The following is a 24,072-nucleotide window of genomic DNA, read 5'->3' as shown; positions in this document are numbered from 1 at the left end:
GGTTTAAAGTCAGGAAAGGTAGGCATTGGGGTTGTATCCTTTCACCATACTGATTCAGTCTGTATGCAGAACAAATCATCAGAAGCTGGATTATATGAAGAATGGGTGTCAAGATAGGAGGGAGGCTTATTAACCTGTGCTATGCAGACGCCACAACCTTGGTGGCTGAAAGTGAGGTGGACTTGAAGCATTTGTTGATGAAGATCAGGATTGGAGCCTTCAGTATGGTGCAGCTCAATATAAAGAAAACAAAAACCCTCACAACTGGACCAATCAGTAAACAGAAGGAGGAAGTGGGAAGAGCAATATTACATTGTGGGAATTTCAATCAATGTCATAAAAATTTTAATCAATGTCAAAATCTGTATAAGGTGTTGAATGGAAAATCAATAAACCAAACCATAATAAAAAGTTTTTAAAAGGTGATTTGTGAAAATATGGGTGGAAAGATTAGCCAGTGACTGGTCTTATATATTTCTCCCTCATCTTTTCTTTAATAAGCTTAACATACCTAGCTTCTTCTAATCATTTGTGTTTTTGAAAATCAAAATGGTCTCCCTAAATGCATGTCGAATCACTGCTCAGAATAAGCTTTATGTTCCAATTTCACTCAGTTTTGATTTTTTTAATAATTAAGTCTACTAGCTAAAGAAAAAACATTTTTTTAATTCCTCAAAAGTCAATTTCATGACGTTCCCTGTAGAACAGTAAACTTACAGAAAATGTCTTTCTGGTGAACAACAGAAAACCCACTATCATTTTGGTCCAAGATATGCTGGATTGTTTCCTCCTGCATCAGATGAAAAACAGATGGATGTAGCTGAATCTATGAACGAGAGTACTCGCCCCAAATGTGCAACATAAACACAGAAGTGATGAACAGAAGACTCATAACCAGTAGAGGAACAGGGCCAACTCTGAGCCCCAGGGAATCTTCAGTGTAGAAGCGCCACCTCTCCCATGTGCAGGCTGAGGCCCTGTGGCCTGAGCTCGGTTCCCGCATTTCTCTTCTGCCTGAGGGTGGATCCGGCCACCTGGGCAGCCACTGCTTTGTTGGGAGAGCGTGCAGAGGAGCCCACTTTGTGCCGCTGGGGGCTGGACCAGGAGGATGGCAGTAGTCTGAAGTGGAATTTTGATTTTTAACACGTGGTGTGAGGTGTAGGATCAAGTTAGGCTTTGAAAAGTTTTCATTGTCTTCTAATCCTAATTTTGCTTAAGCTTTTTAAAGCCTTTACACACACACATCCGTAAGGAAACAAGTATTGCTATAAAAATCATAGAAACCTTAATTAACGAAAAATATTGAGAAGAAGAAAAATATCAAAACATGAAATAGTAGCATCCCCTCCCCCTAGGTCTGTAATCTTCTGAAAGCGGGCCTTCCATCTCTTTAACCCTTCCCCAAAGCATTCTGTGTTCTTCCACTTACCCCACATCCAAAGGACGTCCTTCCGGGACTCCAGCTGTGTCCCTTATATGAGCTTGAGGGGAATTAAAGAAGCCTGAAAGAAGAAGATCAGGGCAGGAGGGTGGTTGGAGTAAAGGTTCTCAAGAAAACTCTCTGAGGACAGTCCTGCCGACCCTCAAAGAAGGAGCAGGGACGTTTCATGATGGAAAAGTTCCTGGGCCTCAGCAAGGCAGTTTTCAATTTTATGAAAACAACTTCTAACTAAGCTACTGTGATTGTCCCGTGTTCTGTGAGACAATCTATCATGCATTATCTTGATTGTCTCAAAGAACACGGGTAGACTAGAAAAAAAAATGCAGGCAGATTCATGTGTATAAGAAAGAGCTTTATATAAAAGAGCAAGTATATATTGACAAAATATCCCAGCCTAGTCCAGATCAAGTCCATAAGTTCAATATTAGACCATATGTCCAATAGTGATCTATAAAGTCCTCTCCAGACCCACGTAACACATGCAGTGACGCCAAATGCAGGAAGATCACAGGCCAGTGGGTGGAACGTCTTGCGGAGCCAGTGACAGTGAAAGCATCTCAACAATGGCAGCAGTCTCCACGAAGCCCCTCCAGCTCGAGGACTCTAGTCTAGCTCCATGTGTCTCGTCAGCAGGAAGATGAAGCAGAATCTGTGTGTCCCACCTCCAGAGATAAAGGTAGGAGTTCCCAGAATCCCCTTCACAAATCGATGGAGATTATGTAACTGCCACAACATCTTCCAAAACAGTCATCATACCCTCTGAGCTGCCTCTCTGCTTTAAATTTCTCTGGTCCAGCAGATCCCATCAGAAGCCACCTTGCTCTCTCGATCATATTGTAAATCTAAGATTCATCTGCAGTTAAGATTCCTTCCATGAAATAATCTTCATTAGAAATTTTAGACTTTATTCTTTTCTAATATTAGAGTCATAGAGATGGCAGTTTTCACTATAATTATGATTACATTATGCTACAATTTCTTGTTTTTAGATGCTGTTAAGTCCGTTCTAACTCACAGCGACAATGGAGTGAATCTCTACCTGTCTTCGCAATTGTTAGGTTTGAGCCCCTAGCCACTGTGTCAGTCCATCTCGTCGAGGGTCTTTATCACTCTTCTTTGCCGAGCATGATGTTCTTCAGGGACTCTTCTCTCCTAATAACATGTCCAAAATATGAGTGACGATGTGTGCTAGTTATAGAATCTATGGTCAACTTGAGAGGATTAAGAGTAAAGGGGTGGAGTTTAACCTGTCAGCCAAGTCACAGCTTGATGACCTCATTTGGAGGTGCTAAGGGGATAAACAGCTCGCCGGAGGCGAGACACAGGCTGACTCCCTGGGAGATATTTCTGAGAGCTACCCTGATGCCGCCAGAGCCCTGGGAGCTGAAGGAGCCACGTGGAGCCCCCTGCGAGCGCTGAGAAGCTCACAACACCACTGGATCCACAAGACTCCTACCCACTGCCCTGTGATCTTCCTGCATTCGGCATCATTGTGTGTGTTCCGTGAGTCTGAAGAGGGCTTTATAGATTGGTATCAGACATATGAGTTAATATTGGACTTATGGACTTGATCTGGACTGTCCTGGGATATTTTCTCAATATTCAACTGCTCTAAACAGCAATGTATTGTTCTAGATGTATTATTTCATGAAGTATCTTCTTTGATTGTCAAGTTACCTTTAATTGTGTTTTTTTATTTGACAGTCAAGGTTCTTGATTATTTCCCCTTTATTACTGATTTCTGACTTAATTGTAGTGTTGATAGGTATTCTATTTTGATGAGCCCTTTCTGAACCATCTTATTTGTTCACCAACTCTATACTGGGGATTCCTAAAATTTACCTCTGTCCTAGCCCAATAGCCTATTGTATAAATCCCTATATATTTTGTCACCTTAATTTCAACATGGACAAAATGTAACTTATGTTTCATCCTCTTCCCTAATTCATTTATACTCTACTATCCCTTTCTCAAAGTACAGCACAACAGTGCATATGGGTGTATAAACATGATAATTGAGAATTTTCCCACACACACAACCTGTATCCATTCTGCCTCTTTAATACATAACAGTGATACATTTTCTACACCCCCATTACCACTAGCCATTTAGATCAAGGTTTCTTATTGCCATAAGCTGTGATTTGTCTCCCAGTCTTAGCCATTTCAAACTTCTTATAATGCTTCCTGAATACTGTTTTAAAAATACAAAACATGTACTTTCCTGTATTTCAAAGGCAATCCATTCTGTACTGAAAAGGGGGTTCCTTGTTAGTTGTTTCTATTTCTGACCCCAATATATCACTACTGAATTTTCCTCATAATCATCTTCTCAATACACCAAACGGCTCCTTTCCTTTATTTAGAATGAACTGTTTGTAATTCCCTGAATTGACGGTGCTTTTTTCCCAATTATACTTCCTTTGTATTTTTGCTCATTTTGCTCCATTCTGGATAACTCTTTGCCCATCATTTATATATTGCCTTACCTCACACAATCCATGTTTTTCTTCCAAATGTTTATTATCCTCCTTTTTGTCTTTCAGAGTTAAATTTTATTCAACTCTACTTTGTCATTGCCTAGCACAGTGTTGTTGTCATTAAGTCAATTCCAATGCCTAGCCATCCCATGTGTGCAAAGGAAAACTGTGTTCTATATTGTTTCCAGGCCCTTTCAAAAGTATATCTCTGGGCCTGTGTTTTTTTTTAATGGGAGCTCTTATTGTAGCATTCCATATTTCAATTAGATCAAGCATAATTGTACAAATGCTACCACCATCCATTTCAATACATTTTATTTCTTCTTGAACTCTTTGCTATCAGCTCCCCTTGATTCCTTCCCTCCCTCACCACCCCCCCGGATACCATATTATTATACATTGTTATTATTTGCCATACCTTATACCATCCAATGTATCTGTTCACCTGCATTTCTGTTATTCATTCCCCTCGAGTGGGGTTGTACAGTCATCATTGCTATCAGCTCTCCCATTCCCCCTTCCCATACCCTCAGGGTTTCATTACTCCCGTTACTGTTTCTGAAACATGCATTGCACGCTCTTAATGACACAAATGAAAATGTGCAGGCCTAACAAGGTTAATGAGGTGAACAAAGACCATAATAGGAAGGGGAGGAAATATTAAAGAACTAGAGCATAGTTATGTGTTTTATCAGTGCTATACTGATCCCTAGATTTATCACCACTTCCATGTGGCCCTTCTGTGAGGGACTGTCCAGTTATCTTACAGGTGGATTTTCCTCTTTGTCTGCGCTCTTTCATATCAATTTGATTGCTTGGTTTTGAACTTCTCATACCTCTTCCCTCAATACCTCATGATCACACAGGCTGGTGTTGCTTCTTCCATGTGGGCTTTGTTGATTCCCTGCTAGATTACAGCTTGTTTAACTTCAAGCATGTAGAACCCCAGATGATGTATCTTTTAATAGCCTAGCATCATCAGCTTTCTTCACCATATGTGTTTATGCGCCCGTTTTGTCTTCAGCAATCGTGTGGGGAAGGTGAGTATCATGCGTACAGTGCCACATTATTAGAATAAATCATTCTTATACTGAGGTAAGATTTAAGCAGAGGCTCTGGGCCTATGTTTTGAAGCACCTAAGGATTTGTTTGAACTACTACACTTTCATCGAGTAACTGAGTACTTCCCGCTTTGTACCACCTCGGGACTCTTGACTCCCACGATATCTAGCACATAATCAGCCTGTAAATCAGTGCTTCTCCACCTTCCTCAGGCCACGACCCTTTCATACCGTTCCTCATGCTGTGGTGACCCCAAACCATACAATTATTGTTGTTGCTACTTCATAACTGTTATTTTGCTACTGTTATGAATCATAATGTAAATATCTTATATGCAGGATGTATTTTCATTGTGACAAGTTGAACATAATTAACACAGTGATTAATCACAAAACAATATGTAATTATATATTTGGAAATATTTATTTCTAATTACAAATCAATGAAATTTTGTCTTGAAGCATGGCATAGCACGAGTAACAGTCTTAATAGACCAACCGTAGACAACATTGCTACATTTTGTGGCAGTCTGCGTAAAAAGCCCACGTCAGTGCAAAGGTTGAGATAGAGGAGCGGTGTCTCGGTTCCTAAGACCATCAGAAATGTGTGTTTTCCAATGGCCTTAGGCAGCCCCTGTGAAAGGGTCATTTAACCCCCAAGGGGGTTGTGACCCACAGGTTGAGAACCACTGCTGTAAATGTCTGGTTCTTAAGTTAGAGGATTTTAAAAGGGCCTGTTTTAATATATACACACAAATAACTCATAGTAAAATAAATGAATGAATATCCAAAATCTTTTATTATGTTTTTTCTCACAAAATGTAATACAAAACTAGGTGTTTAATGATAACTCTACATGTTGCATATGATCAATATCATTTAAAACAATTTTCTATTTACATTCTCCCATCCCCAATTGTGACCATGTCACGTTGAATAGGATTATGTTATTACAAGTATCAGTGTCATTTGAAGATGTGACGGTAGACTCCAGCAGGAAGTAGTGGATTCTCTCAGAGATGCCTGTACCAGGATGCAATGCTGGAGAACTACAGCCTCCTACTCTCCGTGGGTAAGTACAGCCACCATATGACTTTTCAAAGCACTTCCATGAGGATTTTTTTCCCATTCTCACCTGCTGAGCATTGAGTAGGACATCTGAAATCTGTGGTGATGGTGTTGCCCTGGATTTGTCTGCGATCCTTTAGATCCTCTGCCTTTTAGAAAACATTTGGCAGATCTGCTTTCCATTCAAAAGTTCATATATATTTGTCTCATTTCATTGACTGCAATCCACAAAATGAAATTTCACTTATCTCAATTCCTCCCTGTGTCTGCGTTCCCTGCCTCCTTCTTTCCTAACCCTTCTGAACTCTGCCCTTGAGTAAATGCTGCCCATTTGATCTCAAATGATTGATTATTCTAAGGTGCGCATATCTCACTGGTATTATTGTTCCCCTACAGACTAACTGTTTGGTTGAAAATTTACCTGTGGGGGTGAGTTCATTTCCAGCCGTGAAGGGTGACTAAAGAGCCACAGCCTCAAGGAACCACCAGTTTCTATGCAACCCACATGCTTGATCGCTCTTTCATGATTTTGAGTTTTGTTCCCCATTTTTCTCCTACTGTACTCAGGGTCTTCTAATAAGATCCCTTTCAGAGCAGTTGATCAGGGTAGTCAGACCCCAGCTAATTTTTCTGCTCTTAGGGTCATGAAGACTGACATCTGTAAGGTCCATTGGACTAATTGTTTCCATGAGTCGTTGATTTTCATAGCTCTTCTCTCTCCTGGCGAGGGAGAGATCGATCGTTGTTCTTTAGATAGTCACACACACGCTTATAGGATTCTAGTTACTACTTACCAAGGTAGGACGTAGAAGATTGTTTTGTGAAATGTGTTATGCCAAATGACCCTGAGACTATGGCTTTAAGCCCTCAGACCTAGCAACTAATTCCCTCAAGGTGTTTGGTTACGACTGAGAAGTTTTCATAACTTTGCCCCCTGTATGCTCCACCACATTCATGGCTATGGTTACAGCAAAGCTTACTAGCCATGTTCAAGTACCCTCTGTCTTCAGTATACTCTCACTCTCCCTCCCACACTCCCTCAGCCTGCATGTCTATTCATGCATCTACTTGGAGATCACTGTCATTGCAATATCATTGTATATTGCCTCCCCCTTGCCGCCCAACTGAACGTGCATACTCTCCAGCCAGTAACTTGCCTCCACTTCCCCTCCCACCCTGGTGACCATTAAAGCAGGTTTCTTTTAGTGTGAATTTTTTTCTTGGCTTTTCACAATAGTAGTATCATATAATATTTGCCCTTTTATGATTTCACCCAGCATAATATTCTCCAGGTTTCATAGACTCATTTTTATTCTTTAACATGGCATAGTGTTCCATTCTGTGTATGTGTCATAGTTCATCTATTTTTCCATTAGTGGCTTGAGTTGGTTTATTGTATCAACCTGGCTGATAAACACATGTGGGGTTAATTGAAGGGCGGAGAGCTAAATGGCTCAGTGAGCCTCGCCTTTCTAGTTCTCCGGTCTCTTGCTTTCTGATGGGCGGACCAGGATGCAGCCACCTTAACCAGCTCCCTGCTTCAGCTGGCAAGGCCCACTTCCTGCAAGACACCCCCAAGTGGAAGCCACATGGACCTACCCCGATGCAGCCCTGGGTGCTAGAGCAGCCGTGTGGAGACCCCTGCCAGCACTGAGATGCCTACACATACACAGTCACTGACTCGGCTTTCTTCCTGCAATCAGCATCATAGTGTGTGTGTGTGTGTGTGTGTGTGTGTGTGTGTGTGTGTGTGTGTGTGTGTGTGTGTGAGAGAGAGAGAGAGAGAGAGAGAGAGAGAGAGAGAGAGAGAGAGAGAGAGAGAGAGAATGAGGAGGACTTTGTGGATTGGTATTAGACATATGGGTTAATGTGGACTTGTGAGTTTGGGCAACACTGGGTTGGGATGTTTTCTTGATATGCACTTAACCTTTATATAAAACTCTGTCTTACACATGAGTTTCTGTGGATTTGTTTCTCTAAAGTACCCAGATGAACACATGGCCATTTAAGTAGTTTACATCCTTGTGTTATTATGAATAATGCTTTAATGAACATGGATGTGCATCTATCTATTCGTATCTCAACTCTTCTTTCTCTGGTCCAGGGGTGGGGAACCATTTTTATGCCAACGGCCATTTGGCTATGTATAATAGCACTCATGGGCCATACTCTGATAGCAAGACTATTCACTTCCCTAGTCTATGGTCAGAGGGGAGATACCAAAGGCTTATCCACATGAGGACTCTGCAAATTGACTTGGGACTTTCACTGTCATCTCTAGCTGCCTCCAGACCAGGTGCTCAGAATTTAAGCTCCACTACCTATCCCTTTTCTGGGCTTAGATTTTATTATTTATAGTCCTTAGATGACACAGGCTAGTGTGCTTCCATGTGGACTTAGCTGGCATAGCTGGCACAGTATTGATACTATGTCCTATGTTAATAGGATACAGAGTTGCCAAATCTGAGACTGTCTTCAAGTTGGAGCAAAAGGAGGGGCCGTGGACACTGGAATGGGAACCCGCACATCAGAACTGTTTGGGTGAGTGAGTGAGTATCCAGGTAAATATAAGACCTGGAAGTAAATCCCACTTTTTCCAGGAGAGGAAATGCTCTAAAGATAACCCATAATAAAGATCGTAAACTTTTGGAGTTGCTTGCAGATAGTTGGCATTAGCCCCTCAGATACATAATTGTGCATAACCCTGACTGTCTTGGCTTCTAGATTTCTGTATGCGAAATACTACAGGAAGGTGACTTTAAAGAAAAGAAATTTATTGTTACACTGTTCAGGAGATTCGAGCTCTGAAGTCAGGACCTTGGCTTAATTTGTTCACAGGAAATATAGAAACCTCCAGTGTCCAATTGTCTGTTCATCAATTCCATTTAAAAACTCTTAAGAAACACATTTTATATCCACATATCTAGCAACATTTATTCATTTTAATAATGGCTTTCCCCTATAGATCTGACTTCTTTCTAAGCCTTCATCAGAATTGCCCTTAATGACCATAATTCTATCAACACTCTTGCAAAGCCATCTAGGTTCTTACATCAAAATTCCTCCAGTCTGTACCTATTATCCAATTCTACAACAACTTCCACATTTCGGTTAGTTGTTATAGCAGCACCCCCATTTTTTGTCACTACATTCTGTCTTTGTTTGCTCATGATGCTGTAACAAATACTATGAGTGGGTGGCTTTAAAGAGCATAGCGGTAATTTATTTTCAAACAGTTCAGGAAGCTAGAAGTCCAAATTCAGGATGTGTCCTTGGTAACAGATAGCCTCATCTTTCTCCTCAGGTGTGGCGGGTGGGTTTAACCTGTTGACTTGAAGTCGGCAGTCCAACACGGGAGCAAGCACAAATAAGGAAGATAAATGTCACAGGAAGCTCACCTAGGAAATGCAGAAGCTCAGGCAAAGATCTTCCAGAGTCAACAGAGAGCGCCTTCCTCTATAGCTAGTGGCTGTTCCTTAGGAGAAAGATGAGCTTGTCTGTTCCCCCAAAGATTTATAGCCTCTATGAGACGGAATTGCCTCATGACAGTGAGATTGGAGTTTTAAATAAATGATGAAAGGGCAAGCCACTCTGCTGTCAGCCTCAACGCAAAGACACTCAGCTCCAGCTCCGTGGGTCGGCAAACTCAACTTCCCAAATTAAGTGCCCAGGGGCACCCCACTCCACAAGCCAGCTCTCTCTTCAAAATCACTCAGCTTTCTTTGTTTGGTAGGCTGGGAAGCACACTGCTGGCTCCTGCCCTGGCTCCTGGTTCTGCTGCTGCTGCTCCTCTGGTGTCAACGCTGTCTTCTGGATGAAGGAGGTTCTCTGGGTCAGAGGACATGCGCCTTCCCTGGCTCTTGCTGGTAATCACAATGAATCCTGTTAATAAGCACTCACAACTGAATCCCATCAGTATCTTCCCTTACCTTCTTACCCAAACCCATTAGGAAAAGGTGGGACTTACAGAGACGATGCATAGAAGAGCTATATTAAACAGTTCACTGTCCTACAGTTACATACAACACAATCACATATTTCTAATTCATGCCTGCATCTTTATAGCTTCTAGAACCTCTGTCCAACTCGATTTTTAATGGTTTCCTTAATGTTTACCCTATCTAACAACAACGCCGACAAACTGCCCTTGAATCATTTCACAGTAACCCTCTCTGGTAGTCCTTCCTCTGTGCTCTACTTACACAATACATTGCTGACTTTGTGATCAGATTTCATCTGTTACATGAAATGGCTCTTAACTACTTCAGCCCATGGGCCGCTTTCCTTTGTCTTATTATCCCTCCCACAGAAACCGAGAGAAAAACACAGACTTTTGGATTGTGTGGTAACTGAGGATTTTATCTCTGTTTTAAAAAAGAAGTCCCTGTATGAGTCCCTAATAAAATGACTTCAAATAATAATAAAAATAAATAAAAGTCCCTACTATTAAGAACCTGTTTCCTATTGTAAAATTCAGAGTCTGATCAGGAGAGGGATCCCAGACAATAATTTGAACAGGAAAGTTAATATGAAGAAGTATTAGCAAAAAAATAAATACAAGGAAGAAAAAGAGAAATATTGGCTAAAAGGAGATTGAGGTGTACTGAGAGATAACTAAAAATAAAAAGGATTCTGAAGGATATTTTTAAGCAGATATAAGGAACAACCAAGAACCCTAGAGATGTGATGGAGCAGCTGAAGAAGGAAAGGGATCCCTTGACTCCGCAGGGCGGAGACCCGGCATTGTCCGGAGAGCAAAGCCATGGCTCGTGCCATGACTTGCTTGTAAAACTTGCTGAAATTCTTCCCTCTAGAGTGCCAGAGAGCACTGGACGTGAGAAGGCGCCTCACTAGAGGTGATCAGCTACAAACTCTCTGAGGTGGCATGTTGGGGTAAGTACTGGGTACTCCTGCCTGCCATGCATCTCAGGAGCCTGGAGCTGGAGAAGCTGCTTTTGCTTGGGTGCTTGGGAAGCGTGTGAGTTGCAAGACCTGGGTGCGAGAGAAGTGGCTCACGCTGCAAGAGCTTAGTGCAAGAGAAGCCGCCTGCCCGGAAGGAACCTGGTTCTGGAGAAGCTTCCCATGCTGAAAAAGTCTACCACCAACTGAGCCCATCAGAACCAGGAAACAAAACACCTCCCTCCTGCTAGTGTCTCCCTTGCCCTCTAACACTGCACCATCTGGCAAAAGAAAAAAAATACATTTTTTAACAGCCCAGATCCATTTTTGTAAAGCAAGCAAGGAAGGGTGAATGAATCTGAAGTTTCAAATAACTGGCACTTAATCTTTGATTCTCCTAAGCCCTGGTGATGTAGTAGCTATGCATTGGGCTGCTAACCACGAGGTTGGCAGTGCAAAATCGCCAGCTGCTCCTCGGGAGAAAGACGAAGCTCTCCACGCCCGTAAGGATTTGCAGTCTCAGAAACCCCCAGGTGCAGTTTGACTCTGTCCTGTAAGATGGTTGTGAATCACAATCAACTGGACAGCAGTGAGGTTTTGTTTGTTTTTGAGAAGCATGAAGAAAGGAGACATTTAGTAAGTGTAAATTTATTGTATTTGTTAAGATAGGCAGAGGAGGAGAGTATTTTGCTCTTTCACGATTTTTTTAAGCGTCGTCTCAGAGTACATCAAAGGGCCATAGATTGTACTTGGAAAGGATCGGCAACTGCAGGACGTTAACAACATCATCCTCTGTGTATTAGTTCTGTTATAATGCAGAGCTGTGCCAAATATTAATGTGCATAGTCCACTGCTTTCAGGTTCACCGTAATGGCCAGCAGGGAAAACCCACTAGCTGCTCCGTGAACGACAGCTGAAGCCATCGACTCCTGTCTGCTACTAATCTTGGCAACCCAAACAGGAAGTTCTCAGCCTGTGGGTTGGGACCCCTTTGGGGGTCGAAAGACCCTTTCACGGGGGTCGCCCAATTCCTAACAGTAGCAAAATGACAGTGATGAGGTAGCAACGAAAATCATTGTATGGTCGGGGGTCCCCACCACATGAGGAGCTGTATGAAAGGGTCCCGGCCTTAGGAAGGTTGAGAACCGCTGCTCTAGAGAGAGGGTTGCTATGAGTCGGAATTGACTCGGTGACAGTGGGCAGTGGTGTACTGAGATTAAAGTTAATGTCTAGAAGGAGAATACATTTTGTATAGAGAAGCGAAAACAGCAGCTTATTATTGAAATCATAAAGATTCTGAGGTGAATGGGTCCAATTTAGTCTACTCTGCTGATGGCTCATTCAGGAATCAGACTCCAAGCCATTCCCCTGTTGATGGGGAATGGTTTCTGCACTGTGTGGTGAGTCGGGGGAGAAGAGGGTGTGGAGGAGGTTTGCCTACTAACGGCTCTGGCCCAGGAGTGGCACACATCACTTCTGCACATATCCCACTGAGGAGAGCAATGTGCGGCTGGTAGCTGTAATACAGCTCCATAGCCAAGTGCCTGGCTACAATGTAATACAATGTAATACAATGAAGAGAACACTGCATTTTTTTGTGGATGAGTTGCCGTTTACCACAGACAGTGTTCACTCTCCTATTTTATACATCTTGATAAAAGCGTGTATACACAGGCCCCAGCAAAAACGACAGCTGGCTGCAAGCGTTTCGGTACAAATATACGTTTATTGTTTATGTGATTGACTAAAGTTGTGACAGTTTTCCTATAGATATGAAGGAACTGGTGTTTGAAGCAGACACATTTAATGTTGGTGCTCACAATGGTCGAAAGGAGAAAAAGAGGTTAGTAAGGTTTTAGGGTTGATATGTAATAAGGACATACTCATATATTCTGGAAATATTTTTTTTCCAATGCTAGGCTTCCTCTTAACCGAGTTCCTGATTTTTTCTGCTGCTTCTACTCGTCATCCTACATGAGTGGAGCTGGATTCCCAGAGTACAAATTCCATCTGCCCCACATATTCCGTCACTGTATCTTCAGAGACACTTCTCTCTGCCCGTCTCCTCGGCCATAGAACACAATAACAGTACCTTCCTGAGAGCGTTGTAGCGAGGACTAGGTTAGCTGGTGTGCATCCTCCTCTCTTCCTTAGGTCAGATACTTCTTGGATAGGCTACAATAGGCTATCTTTAATCTGGCAGGAAAAAGGGAAAGAAGCACAAAGGACAAGGTCTTGGTTCAATGTTGGCACAGAGCTTGCAGACTCCTGGAGGACAAACTTGCCCTCTGGAGAGCTGATGTTCACTCTCTCCACAGCAAAGCTCCCTTGGGGCTCCATCATCCAACACCTTTAATGACTTCACCACTTGTCTGCCTGAGGCCCAGCATCAGTCCCCAGGGGTTCCTCTTGGTTGGATCTTTCCACATTCATTGGCCTCCAGTGTGGGCTTGCTCTCAGGAACCAAGCTTAAAGGCCAAGTTATTTACTGTAAAGGGATCACACCATGCGAACAACCCCAAAATAACAAGCCACATCTATAGCACACACAGCTTTCATAGAATGTATGTATTATTTGTATAAAAATACAGTAAACATTTACAGGAGAAATAATATCATTACTCAAAATCCTCCAGAAAATCCTATGACGCCAGTATTACCCTGAGCACTAAAGCCAGAAAACGTAAGAAAAAAAAAACTAACATAAAACTATTTTAAAACAAACATAAAAGAAAAACAGATCAGTTTCTCCAGAGATGCTTGACTGCTGCAACTCAAGATTAGACAGGAGTCTTGGGGGACAGTGAGTAGAAGTTAATGGGGGACGGGCAACTCAGACGACAAGGAGGAGAATGCTTGCACCCTTCAAACCGTATAAGCCTGCATGAAACAGTCATGGGGAAGGACTTCTTTGACCTCCTCTGGCTACTGCAGTGCCAGGAGACAGGGTCAGCCAAGGCCCCACGGCCCCTCCTTCTTCACCGATTCCGACACCAACCACTCCTCAAGCCACTCTGCAGCTCCACGGGGGTCAATGATTCCTGGCAGTGGCCACACCGAACTCACAGACAAGCCACAATCAAGAGGTTTTATTAGGGATGTTCATAGGTTACCACATCAGGATCAGCAAAAAGTAAGGATACAGTCATTGGTCTCTCAGCCAGCAGCCAAGTCTGTCTGGCTCTCTCTCTCACTCTCTCTCTCTCTCTCTCTCTCTCTCACTTTTCAGCATCTCAGTCACATGAACCCTTGGTCTTTGCTTCCATGGGTCAGGAAGGCAGCCCGCCTGCCATTCTGTCCCACAGCTCCACAGTCTCAGGCTAGACGAGGCGAAAGTTGCCCATAGTCTCGGTGCTGCTCCTCTGAGGCTTCATGCACAGACTGGGAAGCCTCTGGTCTTGATGTGCTCTGTTCAAGGTCCTATTGGTCTCTCTCTGCTGATGCTTCAAAGATCGCTCATCCTTGCAGCCAGGTAAGTGGTAACGAACACAGACCAATCCCCTCTCTTAATGTTGCACATGTCTTATGTACACACACACACACACACACACAAAGACAAACCAAATCCACTGCCATTGAGTCAATGCTGACTCATAGTGATGCCCTGTGGGTTTCTGAGACCCAGTATTCCTTCCATGGAGCTCCTGCTGGTTTTGTACTGCCAATGATGCCAATCACACCCCAATGCAGAACCACAACACCATCGGGGCTCCTCGTATTTACACAATCTGACCCAATATTTGGTAGGGGTTACAAAGATGGGTAAAAGATATATTAAGAAATTTCCCCCCACCAAAAATCCATGTCACTGAATTATACAAAAAAATATGATACTGGTATGGGGATAAAGAGACTGATGGAACAAAAGAGTGAATCAGTCTAGAAATAAACCACCGCAATTATGGTAAATGTGTGAAGGCAATTCAATGCGGGAAAAGTAGTCTACGAGATTTGGTGAGTGGGTAATTGAATATCTACAAGCAATAAAGATGAATTTAGATGTTCATATAATAAAATTAATTAAAAATGGGGCATACACTTAAATATGGGAATAAACTATAAAAGTTTTAGAAGAAAAAAAGTAAAAAGAAAGTAAGTTGTAGAAGAAAATCTTCATATCTTGAGTTAGGCAATGAGTTCTCAGAAAACTATGAGCACTATCCCTAAAGAAAAAACCCATAAATTGAATGTCAACAAAACTAAGAAGAGTTACAACACAAAAACTATCATTAAAAAAACTGAAGAAACAAAGACTTGGAGAAAACACTTGTAATTCATGTATCTGGTAAAGATTTTGCATCCAGAATGTATAAGTAACTCTTACAAATCAATAAGAACACAAACAAGCTTTTAAAATGGACAGAAGACCTAAAGAGACATTGCATCATAGAAGATATATTGATAAACACAGGAAAGAGATGCTCAACATCATTATTCATTAGAGACATTCTAATTAAAAACAGAATGAGAAATGCCCCTTCACATCTACTAAGATGGCTATGGTTCTTAAAAAAAAGCAATTATAACACACATTAGCAAGGATGTAGAGAATTGGGGACCTTAATACACTCATGATGTGAATATAAATTTGTAGAGCCATTTGGGAAATCTTTATTCGTTTCTTAAAATCTTGAGCATAAAAATTTACTGTGTAACCCAGTAATGCCATTCTCAGTACCTATCCAGAGACACTGTCTATCAATATCTAGCATTAATCATGCTAGCCAAAAGATAAAAATCCAAATGTTTATCAACTAGTGAGTGGGTAAACAAAATGGCATATTCGGCAATAAAAAGAAACAATATTCATAAATATTGCAACATGGATAAACCTAAATAAAAAGTGAGACACAAAATGCCACATATTTTTATTTCTAGATTGTATGCCATTGAGTCAATTCTAACTCAGAGTGACCTTATAGGACTGGGTAGAACTGCCCCTGTGGGTTTCCAACCCTGTGGGTTACTTTGTGTGGAACTAGAAAATCTCATCTTTGTCCTACGGAGCGGCTGGTGGTTTTGAACAGCTGACATTTGGTTTAGCAGCAAAATTGTAACCACTGTACCACTAGAGCTAGCTCTGCAACAGAAGCTTAGTGTCTCCTAAAAAGTAATTAGCCTGCCTCCTTCCCACCCCTGGTAACCACTGGTAACTTTAGGTCTGTATACATTTGCCTGTTCTAGATATTTCATATAGGTATATTCACACATTTCTGGGGGGGTGGCTGTTTGTTTACTTAGCATGTGTTTTTAAGAATCATCCATGTTATAGTATGTATCAGGATTCCATTTTTCTATGGCTGAATAATGTTCCATTGTACCCCATTTTTTGTCCATTTGTTGGACATTTAGGTTGTTACAAATTGTACGTTTTAAGGTCTCTAAGACCACCTTCAGGCTCAACCCCCGAGAAGAATTTGTTTCAAAGGACGACATTGATTCTGCAGCTCCGGGAGATGGACATATCTGATCAGAGCATACGGGAGCCGATGAAGGGGGAGGAGGAGAGAGTGGAACACAGCCTGGCCCACCAGGCCGTGAGGATGATGTGCCTGAGTAGAGCAGCCAGTCCACAGAGAGAACAACATGGCTGGCCCCACTATGAGACATGATGCCCCTCAGTGACCAAGGGAAATACAGGGGACAACACCGGAGACACAGTGTGGGAATTGCGTTCGATCTGATCCCACCACACCGAGGCAAAGCACTGGGGGAGTGCAGTGGAACAGCAAGGGAATGGAGTGGCAAGGTCCCCAGGGAATGCTGAAAGTGGACATTGGGGCCACGGCGTGATGCCCCAACAGACTGGACTGGAAAACACTCCTAAGGGCCAACAAACGATCCCTGAACTAACTACAAGCTTTTCTTTTGTGAAGTGTTTTGTTTTGTTCTTTGTCAGTGGTTTGTTTTTGTTGTCTGGTTGTATACTGTTGCTTTGTTTTCCTCTGTCTTGTTTTCGTGCATGTTAGTGTCTCCACAGGTCTGTCTGAATAGGACAGGCTGGATGAACTATCTGGAGGAAAAACAACGGGACCGACAGTTCCGGGGGGACTTGGGGTGGGGGTAGGGGAGTAAGGAAGTGGTGTTAACAAACACAGGGACAAGGGAACAACATGGGACCCAAAATGGTAGAGAGGGGGGAGTGGCAGGCCTGGTGGGGAATGATCAAGGGTAAGGTTGCGTAGAGAAGAGGTATACTCTAGCCCAGGTGGCGACGAAGCATGGTAGTAGGGCAGGAGGAAAGTCAAGGGAGATGGAGGAAAGAGCTAGGAGTCAAAGGGCATTTATGGAGGTCTAGACAAAGACATGTACATGCAAATATATATATGAGGATGGGGAAATAGATCTATGTGTCTATATTTATAGGTTAAGTATTAAGGTGGCGGAAGGACCTTGGGCCTCTACTCAAACACTCCCTCAATGCATGAATACCTTCTTTTATTAAATTGGAACTCTACGATGCTCACTCTCCCGACACAACGGCTGGAGCCAAAGTGGGTGAACAAGTAAATGTGGTGAAGAAAGCTGATGGTGCCCGGCTATCAAAAGAGATAGTGACTGGGGTCTTAAAGGCTTGAAGATAAACACAAAGCCCACATGGAAGAACACACCAGCCTGTGTGATCGAGAGGTCCCGAAGGGATCAGTTATCAGGCATCAAAGAACAAAAAAATCATATCATTGGCTGCACACCTCCATGATAGGATCGCTGAAGACAAATAGGTGCATGAGCAAATGTGGTGAAGAAAGCTGATGGTGCCCGGCTATCAAAAGAGATAGTATCTGGGGTCTTAAAGGCTTGAAGGTGAACAAGCGGCCATCTAGCTCAGAAGCAATAATGTCCACATGGAAGAAGCACACCAGCCTGTGCGATCACGAGGTGCCAAAGGGACCAGGTATAAGGCATTATCATATATATATATATATATATATATATATATATATATATATATATATATATACCATAGTGAATGAAGGGGGAAGTGCAGAGTGGAGACCCAAAGCCCATTTGTCGGCCACTGGAGATCCCCTCACAGAGGGGTTTAGGGAAGGAGATGGGTCAGTCAGGGTGCGATGTAGTACCGATGAAGAACACAGCTTTCCCCCAGATCCTGGATGCTTCCTCCCCCCAACTACCATGATCCGAATTCTACCTTGCAGGACTGGATAGGGCAGAGGTTGTACACTGGTGCATATTGGAGCTGGAGGCACAGGGAACCCAGGGTGGATGATACCTTCAGGACCGAGGGTTGATACTGGGAGAGTAGAGGGTGAGTGGGTTGGAAAGGGGGAACTGATTACAAGGATCCACATGTGACCTCCTCCCTGGGAGATGGATGGCAGAGAAGGGGGGGAATGGAGACTGAGGATAGGGCAAGATATGACAAAATAACAATCTATAAATTATCAAGGGCTCGTGAGGTAGAGGGGAGCGGGGAGGGAGGGGGGAAAAAGAGGACCTGATGCCAAGGGCTTAAGTGGAGAGCAAATGCTTTGAAAATGATTAGGGCAAAGAATGTACGGATGTGCTTTATACAATTGATGTATGTATATGTATGGATTGTGATAAGAGTTGTATGAGCCCCTAATAAAATGTAAAAAAAAATTAAAAAGAAAGAAGTGCACAGGGCAGAATCCACAAGGGTACCAAACAAGGAATTTCCATTTGTCCTTTCCCTATGGAGTTAGGACTATGTAACTTTACCAGTATTGATATGTGAAAATACACATGAGACATTGCCAGCCAGGGAAGCTAACATGAGCCTTTGCATCCCGAGTCTTTCTTGCAGGCTCTATCATGTATAAAGAATTGACTGTTCTTGTGGATGACCTGTTTCCAGCCCCTCAGGAACTCAAGCTGTGTGACCAAAAGCCCCATCCCGTGGTTGGTAAAGCCCCCACTCTCAAACATTTTGTCACGATCTAGGTGGCCCAAGATCTCTTGCTAAACAAAGACACCACAGTAAGATATATGATTACAAGGAATTGGTGAAAACTTTCAACAGCCAAAGACAAAAGATAGACCTTTCTTGGAAAGTTAACTTCTTAACTACACAAACCACTCCCAGTCCTTTGGGACTAACAGCAAAGCAATCATACCTGCCTGGGCAGCTACTTGTGTTTTCCTTGTGAGTTACTGTCAAGTCCCTCCCAACTCAAAGCAACCCTTCGTACAACAGAACAAACCCCTGGCCACACCTTCACCACGCTTCCAATTGTTGTAATGTCTGAGTCCAATGTCGCAGCCATCTCCTGGAGGACTTTCCTCTTTTTCGCTGTCCCTCTTCTTTAGTAAACACGATGCATTTTCCAAGCGTAGGCCTCTGCTGATAACTTGTCCAAAGTGTGTGCACTGAAGCTTCACCATCTGCCATCACTTCTGAGGAGCACTGTGACTCCAAAACAGATTGGTGGTGGGGGTGGGGTGGGGGTGGTGGTGGTGGTGGTGGTGGAGGTGGTGGTGGTGGTGGTGGGGGTGGTTCTGGTGGTCTGTGGTCCTTTCAATATTCTTTGCCAGCACTATCATTCAAATGCATAAATTCTGTGCTCTTCCTTATTCATCATTCAGCTTTCACATGCATATGAGGTCACTGAAAATACCATGGCTTGGGTCAGGTCCACTTGAGTCCTCAAAGTAACCACCTTTCTCTTTAACACTTCTCAAAGGTCTTGTGCAGCAGACTTGCCCAGTGCATTACATCATTTGATTTCTCGAGGGCTCCTTCTTGAGGGCTGATTGTAGATACAAACAAACTAAAATCCTCGATAATGTCAATCTTTTCAAAATTTACCATGATGGTCCAGTCGTGTGGCTATTTTTCCTTTACAGTGAGTTGCAATCTATACTGAAGGCTACAGCATTTTTATTTTCATCAATATTTCAAGCTTTCCTGGTTTTCAGCAAGCAAGGTGGTATCATTTGCATATTGAAGGTTGTCCATGGTTTTATTGATATCGTCCAGGTTATCAGATGATTTACTCAGCATACGGACTGAATAAATATGATGAGAGGATACAACCGTGAGGCACACCTTTCTTGATCTTAAAGGACTAAGTATTCCCTTGTTTTGTTCAAATAATTGCCTCTTTGTCTATGAACAAGGTCCACATGGAATTTGTCATGGAGTTCCTATTCTTCACAATGCTATCATGAGCTTGTGATGATCCACACTTTCTAATGCCTTTGCATAATCAGTAAAACCCAAGTAAACATCTTTCTGATATTCTCTGCTATCAGCTAAAATCCACCTGATATCAGCAATAGTATCCCTCATCCTGTGCTCTTCTGTATCTAGCTTGCATTTCTGGCAGCTCCTTACCAATGTGCTGCTACTTTTGATTTTGAATTATTTTCAGCAGAAATTTACTTGCATGTGATATTAATATTGTTCCATAATATCCACATCCTATCAGTCACCTGTCTTTGGAATGGGCACAAAAATGAATGAACCTTTTCCAATCGGTTGTCTTCAATTTCTCATCATAGACTAGTGAGTGCTTCCAGCTTGTTGAAAGATTTTAATTGGTATTTGTGGTAGTTACATACTCTGGTGTCAATGTGAGATTATTGAGTGAAGGAAGAGTGAAGGGGTAGAGTTTAGCTTGCCAATCAGGTTGCAGCTTGATGACCTCTTTGGAGGCGCTATGGAAATAAATAGCTCACTGAAGGCCAGACCCACGCACAATCTGCTTCATCTTCCTGTTGACAAGCCATGTGGAGCTACACTGATGGAGCCAGAGCCGTGGAGCTGGAGAAGCCATGTGGAGACTCACACCAACACTGAGATACTCACTCTGTCACTGGATCCACAAGACTTTCCACCCACTGACCTGTGATCTTCCTGCATTCAGCATCATTGCATGTGTGGCATGAGTCTGCAGAGGAATTTATAGACTGGCATCAGACATATGGGCTAATATAAGACTTACAGACTTGATCTAGACTGGGCTGGGATATTTTCTTAATACACAATTACTCTCTGATATAAAACTCTCACATATATATGAGTGTCTCTGGATTAGTTTCTCTAGTCAACCCAGACTAACACAGTATTCCATTAATTCCTGGAGTCTTGTTTTTCACCCATGCTTTCAGTGCAGCTTGGACGTCTTCCTTCGATACCACCAGTCCTTGATCATATGCTACCTCTTAAAATGGTTGAACACAACCGATTATTTTGGGTACCGTGACTGTGTATTCTATCCAGCTTCTCTAGATGTTTCCTGCTTGCCACTTGAAATTGTTCTAAATTTCTTTCAGCTTGAGAAACACGGAGCCTGTTCTTCCTCCTTGGCTTCCTAACTCTAGGCCTTTGCACATTTCATTATAATTCTTTGTCTTCTTGAGCTGTCATTTGAGTTTTGTGTTCAATTCTTCTACTTTATCATTTCTTCCATTTGCTTTAGCTACTCTTTGTTCAAGAGCACTTTTCAGAGTCTCTTCTGACATTCACTGTGGTCTTATCTTTCTATCCAGTCTTTTAAATTACCTTTGTCTTTCTTCTTGTATGTTCATGATGTCTTCCCACAGTTCATCTGTCCACCAAATCTATTCTTGAGATGTTCTTGAAATTCAAGTGTCATGTGCTCACGGTCATATTTAATTATTGAAACATTTAAAAAATGTTCTTCAACTTGAATATATAAGTTTTGTTTTGGCTGATGATATTGAGCTTCTCCATTGTCTTTTCCCACAGATGTAGTCAATTTGATTCTTGTGTATTTCATGTGGTGAGGTTCAGGTGTATAGTTGTCACGGTATTGTTGAGAAAAGGCATTTATAATGAAGAAGTCTTTGGTCATGCAAAATCTTTCATACGATCTCCGGCTTCATTTCTGTTCTACCTCCAAGGCCAAATTTCCGACTTTCCTGTTGGTTTCCAAGTTTTACATTTTGGTTTGTATGAAACACAGGCTGACCAAAATGAGGGGGGAAATAAGCAACTCAACAGCCATAGGCAAAGACTTAAGTGTTCCACAGTCCGAAGAAGAAATCTTAAAGAAGATTAGAGGAAAAAATTAAGATCAATGAAAAGGAAAACAAGTAGCCACAGTTGTCAAAACAACCTGCTAATGGTATGATGATACATATACGGGTCAATGCAACAGGACAGAAAACCCAGAAATAAAAGCATCCACCTTACTCACATATTCCTTTAAATTTGGACAGACAAAATGTTTCCTGGCACACTGTATATTTTATTCAAAACACCGAAGCTACTGGTTTAGCTAAATGTACAGGCAAGGCTAGTCCTTTATCAATCCACTCCCAAACAGAGTTGGGGTTGTTATTGTTGTTTGCTTTTTTTTTTTTGCTAAACGTGTAAATATATGGCTCTAGTTGATGACTTTCTAACTTCTGAATTGTAAAGCAAAGAAGTCATTCAAGAGATCAACCATCCTAGCTTCATTGTTTTGTGTACAATCCTCCCACAGAAATGACTCTGGTCTCCTGGGTGTTCTCACCCCATGGAGACAAATCTTATGGAAGACTACGGATAAACATAACAAATGCCACAAATTGTACACGAATGATGAATTGACAATGTGCTACATATAAGTGATCATTTTATTTAAAGGCTAGCGTTTCATTTTTGAATACTTAGTAAAGCCGTGAGTCCCGCAGACACACCCCAAGTGCCCATTGAATCTGACACTGATACACCTAACGTGCCATTAAGTATCATTTCTATTTTATTTTCTTTCAGGTTATTTTTTCTTCAGCTTTTAGGGGCTGAAATCTTTACATGAGCTTTAGCGAAGGTCTCTGAGCAGGGTCCAAAGGTCTCCAACCAGGTGGAGGTGTTCTGTCCCTCTAGGCTTCACCAGAATGGTCCCTGACCACCTTGCTGTGCAGGACAGAATTCACTTAATAATGAAGTTTCACAAAGTTTGGGAAGCACATATGCATCAAAGACACTCAGTTCTGAAATGTCCCTGGCTACCATAGCCCTCTCACCCAAGATCACTGCCATCAGTTGATCCCAATTCATAGCAACCCTATAGGGCCTGCAGCCTCGAAATGTCAAATTAATTAACTTCTTTTTTTTAATGAACTTCTTAACGTTCTTGTCTTTGTCCTGCCCCCTGCCACTGGTACAGTGTACATTAAATAGGTCGCATGAGGCAGTGACTCTTCTTTTTTTTTTGACATAACGGTTGCCTCTCCTTTTCTCTGTCATCTTGGATCGAAGATGCCAGAGAGAGCAGTTATAGCTCGAGTCCATCTCTTTTGAGATATAAAAGAGATTACACTAGTGAGCAGGGCAGAGAGGGAGAAGAGAGCTACATGAGAATTGCCCGGGAGACAAAGCTCAGAGACAAAACACCTTGCTCCATGGCTGCTAGAGAAAGAAAGGCTCTCCCTAGATCCAGCACCGTGAATTCGGACTTCTGGGCCCCTAAACTGTGAGGAGACCAGAGCCTTGGTTGGCCTAGTGGTTAAACATTGGGCTGTGATCCACAAGGCCAGGAGTTGGAAATCACCAGCCCCTTCTCCTGTAAAGAGGTCTAGTCACGGAAACTCCCAAGGCAATTCTACCCTGTCCTATGGGGTCAGTATGAGTCAGCACCAATTCGGTGGTAGTGAGTTAAACTGTGAGAAAGTAAATTTATGTTTATTAAAGCTGTTCGCTTGTGATATTTCTGTTACAACAGCACTAGATGATTAAGATGTTAACCAAGAAAAATGAGTTATGACTCAAATTATTAAAATCAGAACTGAAAGAGGGAACATGACTACTGATTTTACAGAGAGGCATTATAAGGGAATAGTATGAAAACCTGCAGCGAAAAATTAGATACCGTAGGGACAAATAACTAGAAAGCCAGGAGCTGCTGAAACTAACTAAAAAGAAATTTTCAAATCTGAATAGCTCTGTAGCAAGTAAAGAGATTGAATTAGTAATTAAAAAGCTATTCACAAAGTTCTAGTCCAGATAACGTCATTGATGAATTCCACCAAATAGTTCAATGACAGTTAAGGTAAATTCTTCACAAACTCTTCTAAACGATAGAGAAGGGATTGGTTGGTAGGCTTGGAGATTTAAGGTCAAGGCTTCATGTGATATTCCAGTTAGATGACCTAGTAACATGTTTAGTGTTTCTGTGCTATGTTCTGTAGT

The 24,072-nt window shown here is 42.2% G+C and overlaps 1 pseudogene; it reads right to left on the bottom strand.

Annotated features, from left to right (window-relative positions):
• Positions 1-826: 826 nt before the first annotated feature.
• The window catches only part of LOC142433379 (protein transport protein Sec61 subunit beta pseudogene), a 52,315-nt pseudogene continuing 29,069 nt past the window's right edge, over positions 827-24,072 (bottom strand).

The sequence above is a fragment of the Tenrec ecaudatus genome, chromosome X (genome assembly GCF_050624435.1).
Source record: "Tenrec ecaudatus isolate mTenEca1 chromosome X, mTenEca1.hap1, whole genome shotgun sequence".
NCBI classification, from domain to species: Eukaryota; Metazoa; Chordata; class Mammalia; order Afrosoricida; family Tenrecidae; genus Tenrec; species Tenrec ecaudatus.
This window is presented reverse-complemented; position numbering and strand designations above follow the sequence as displayed.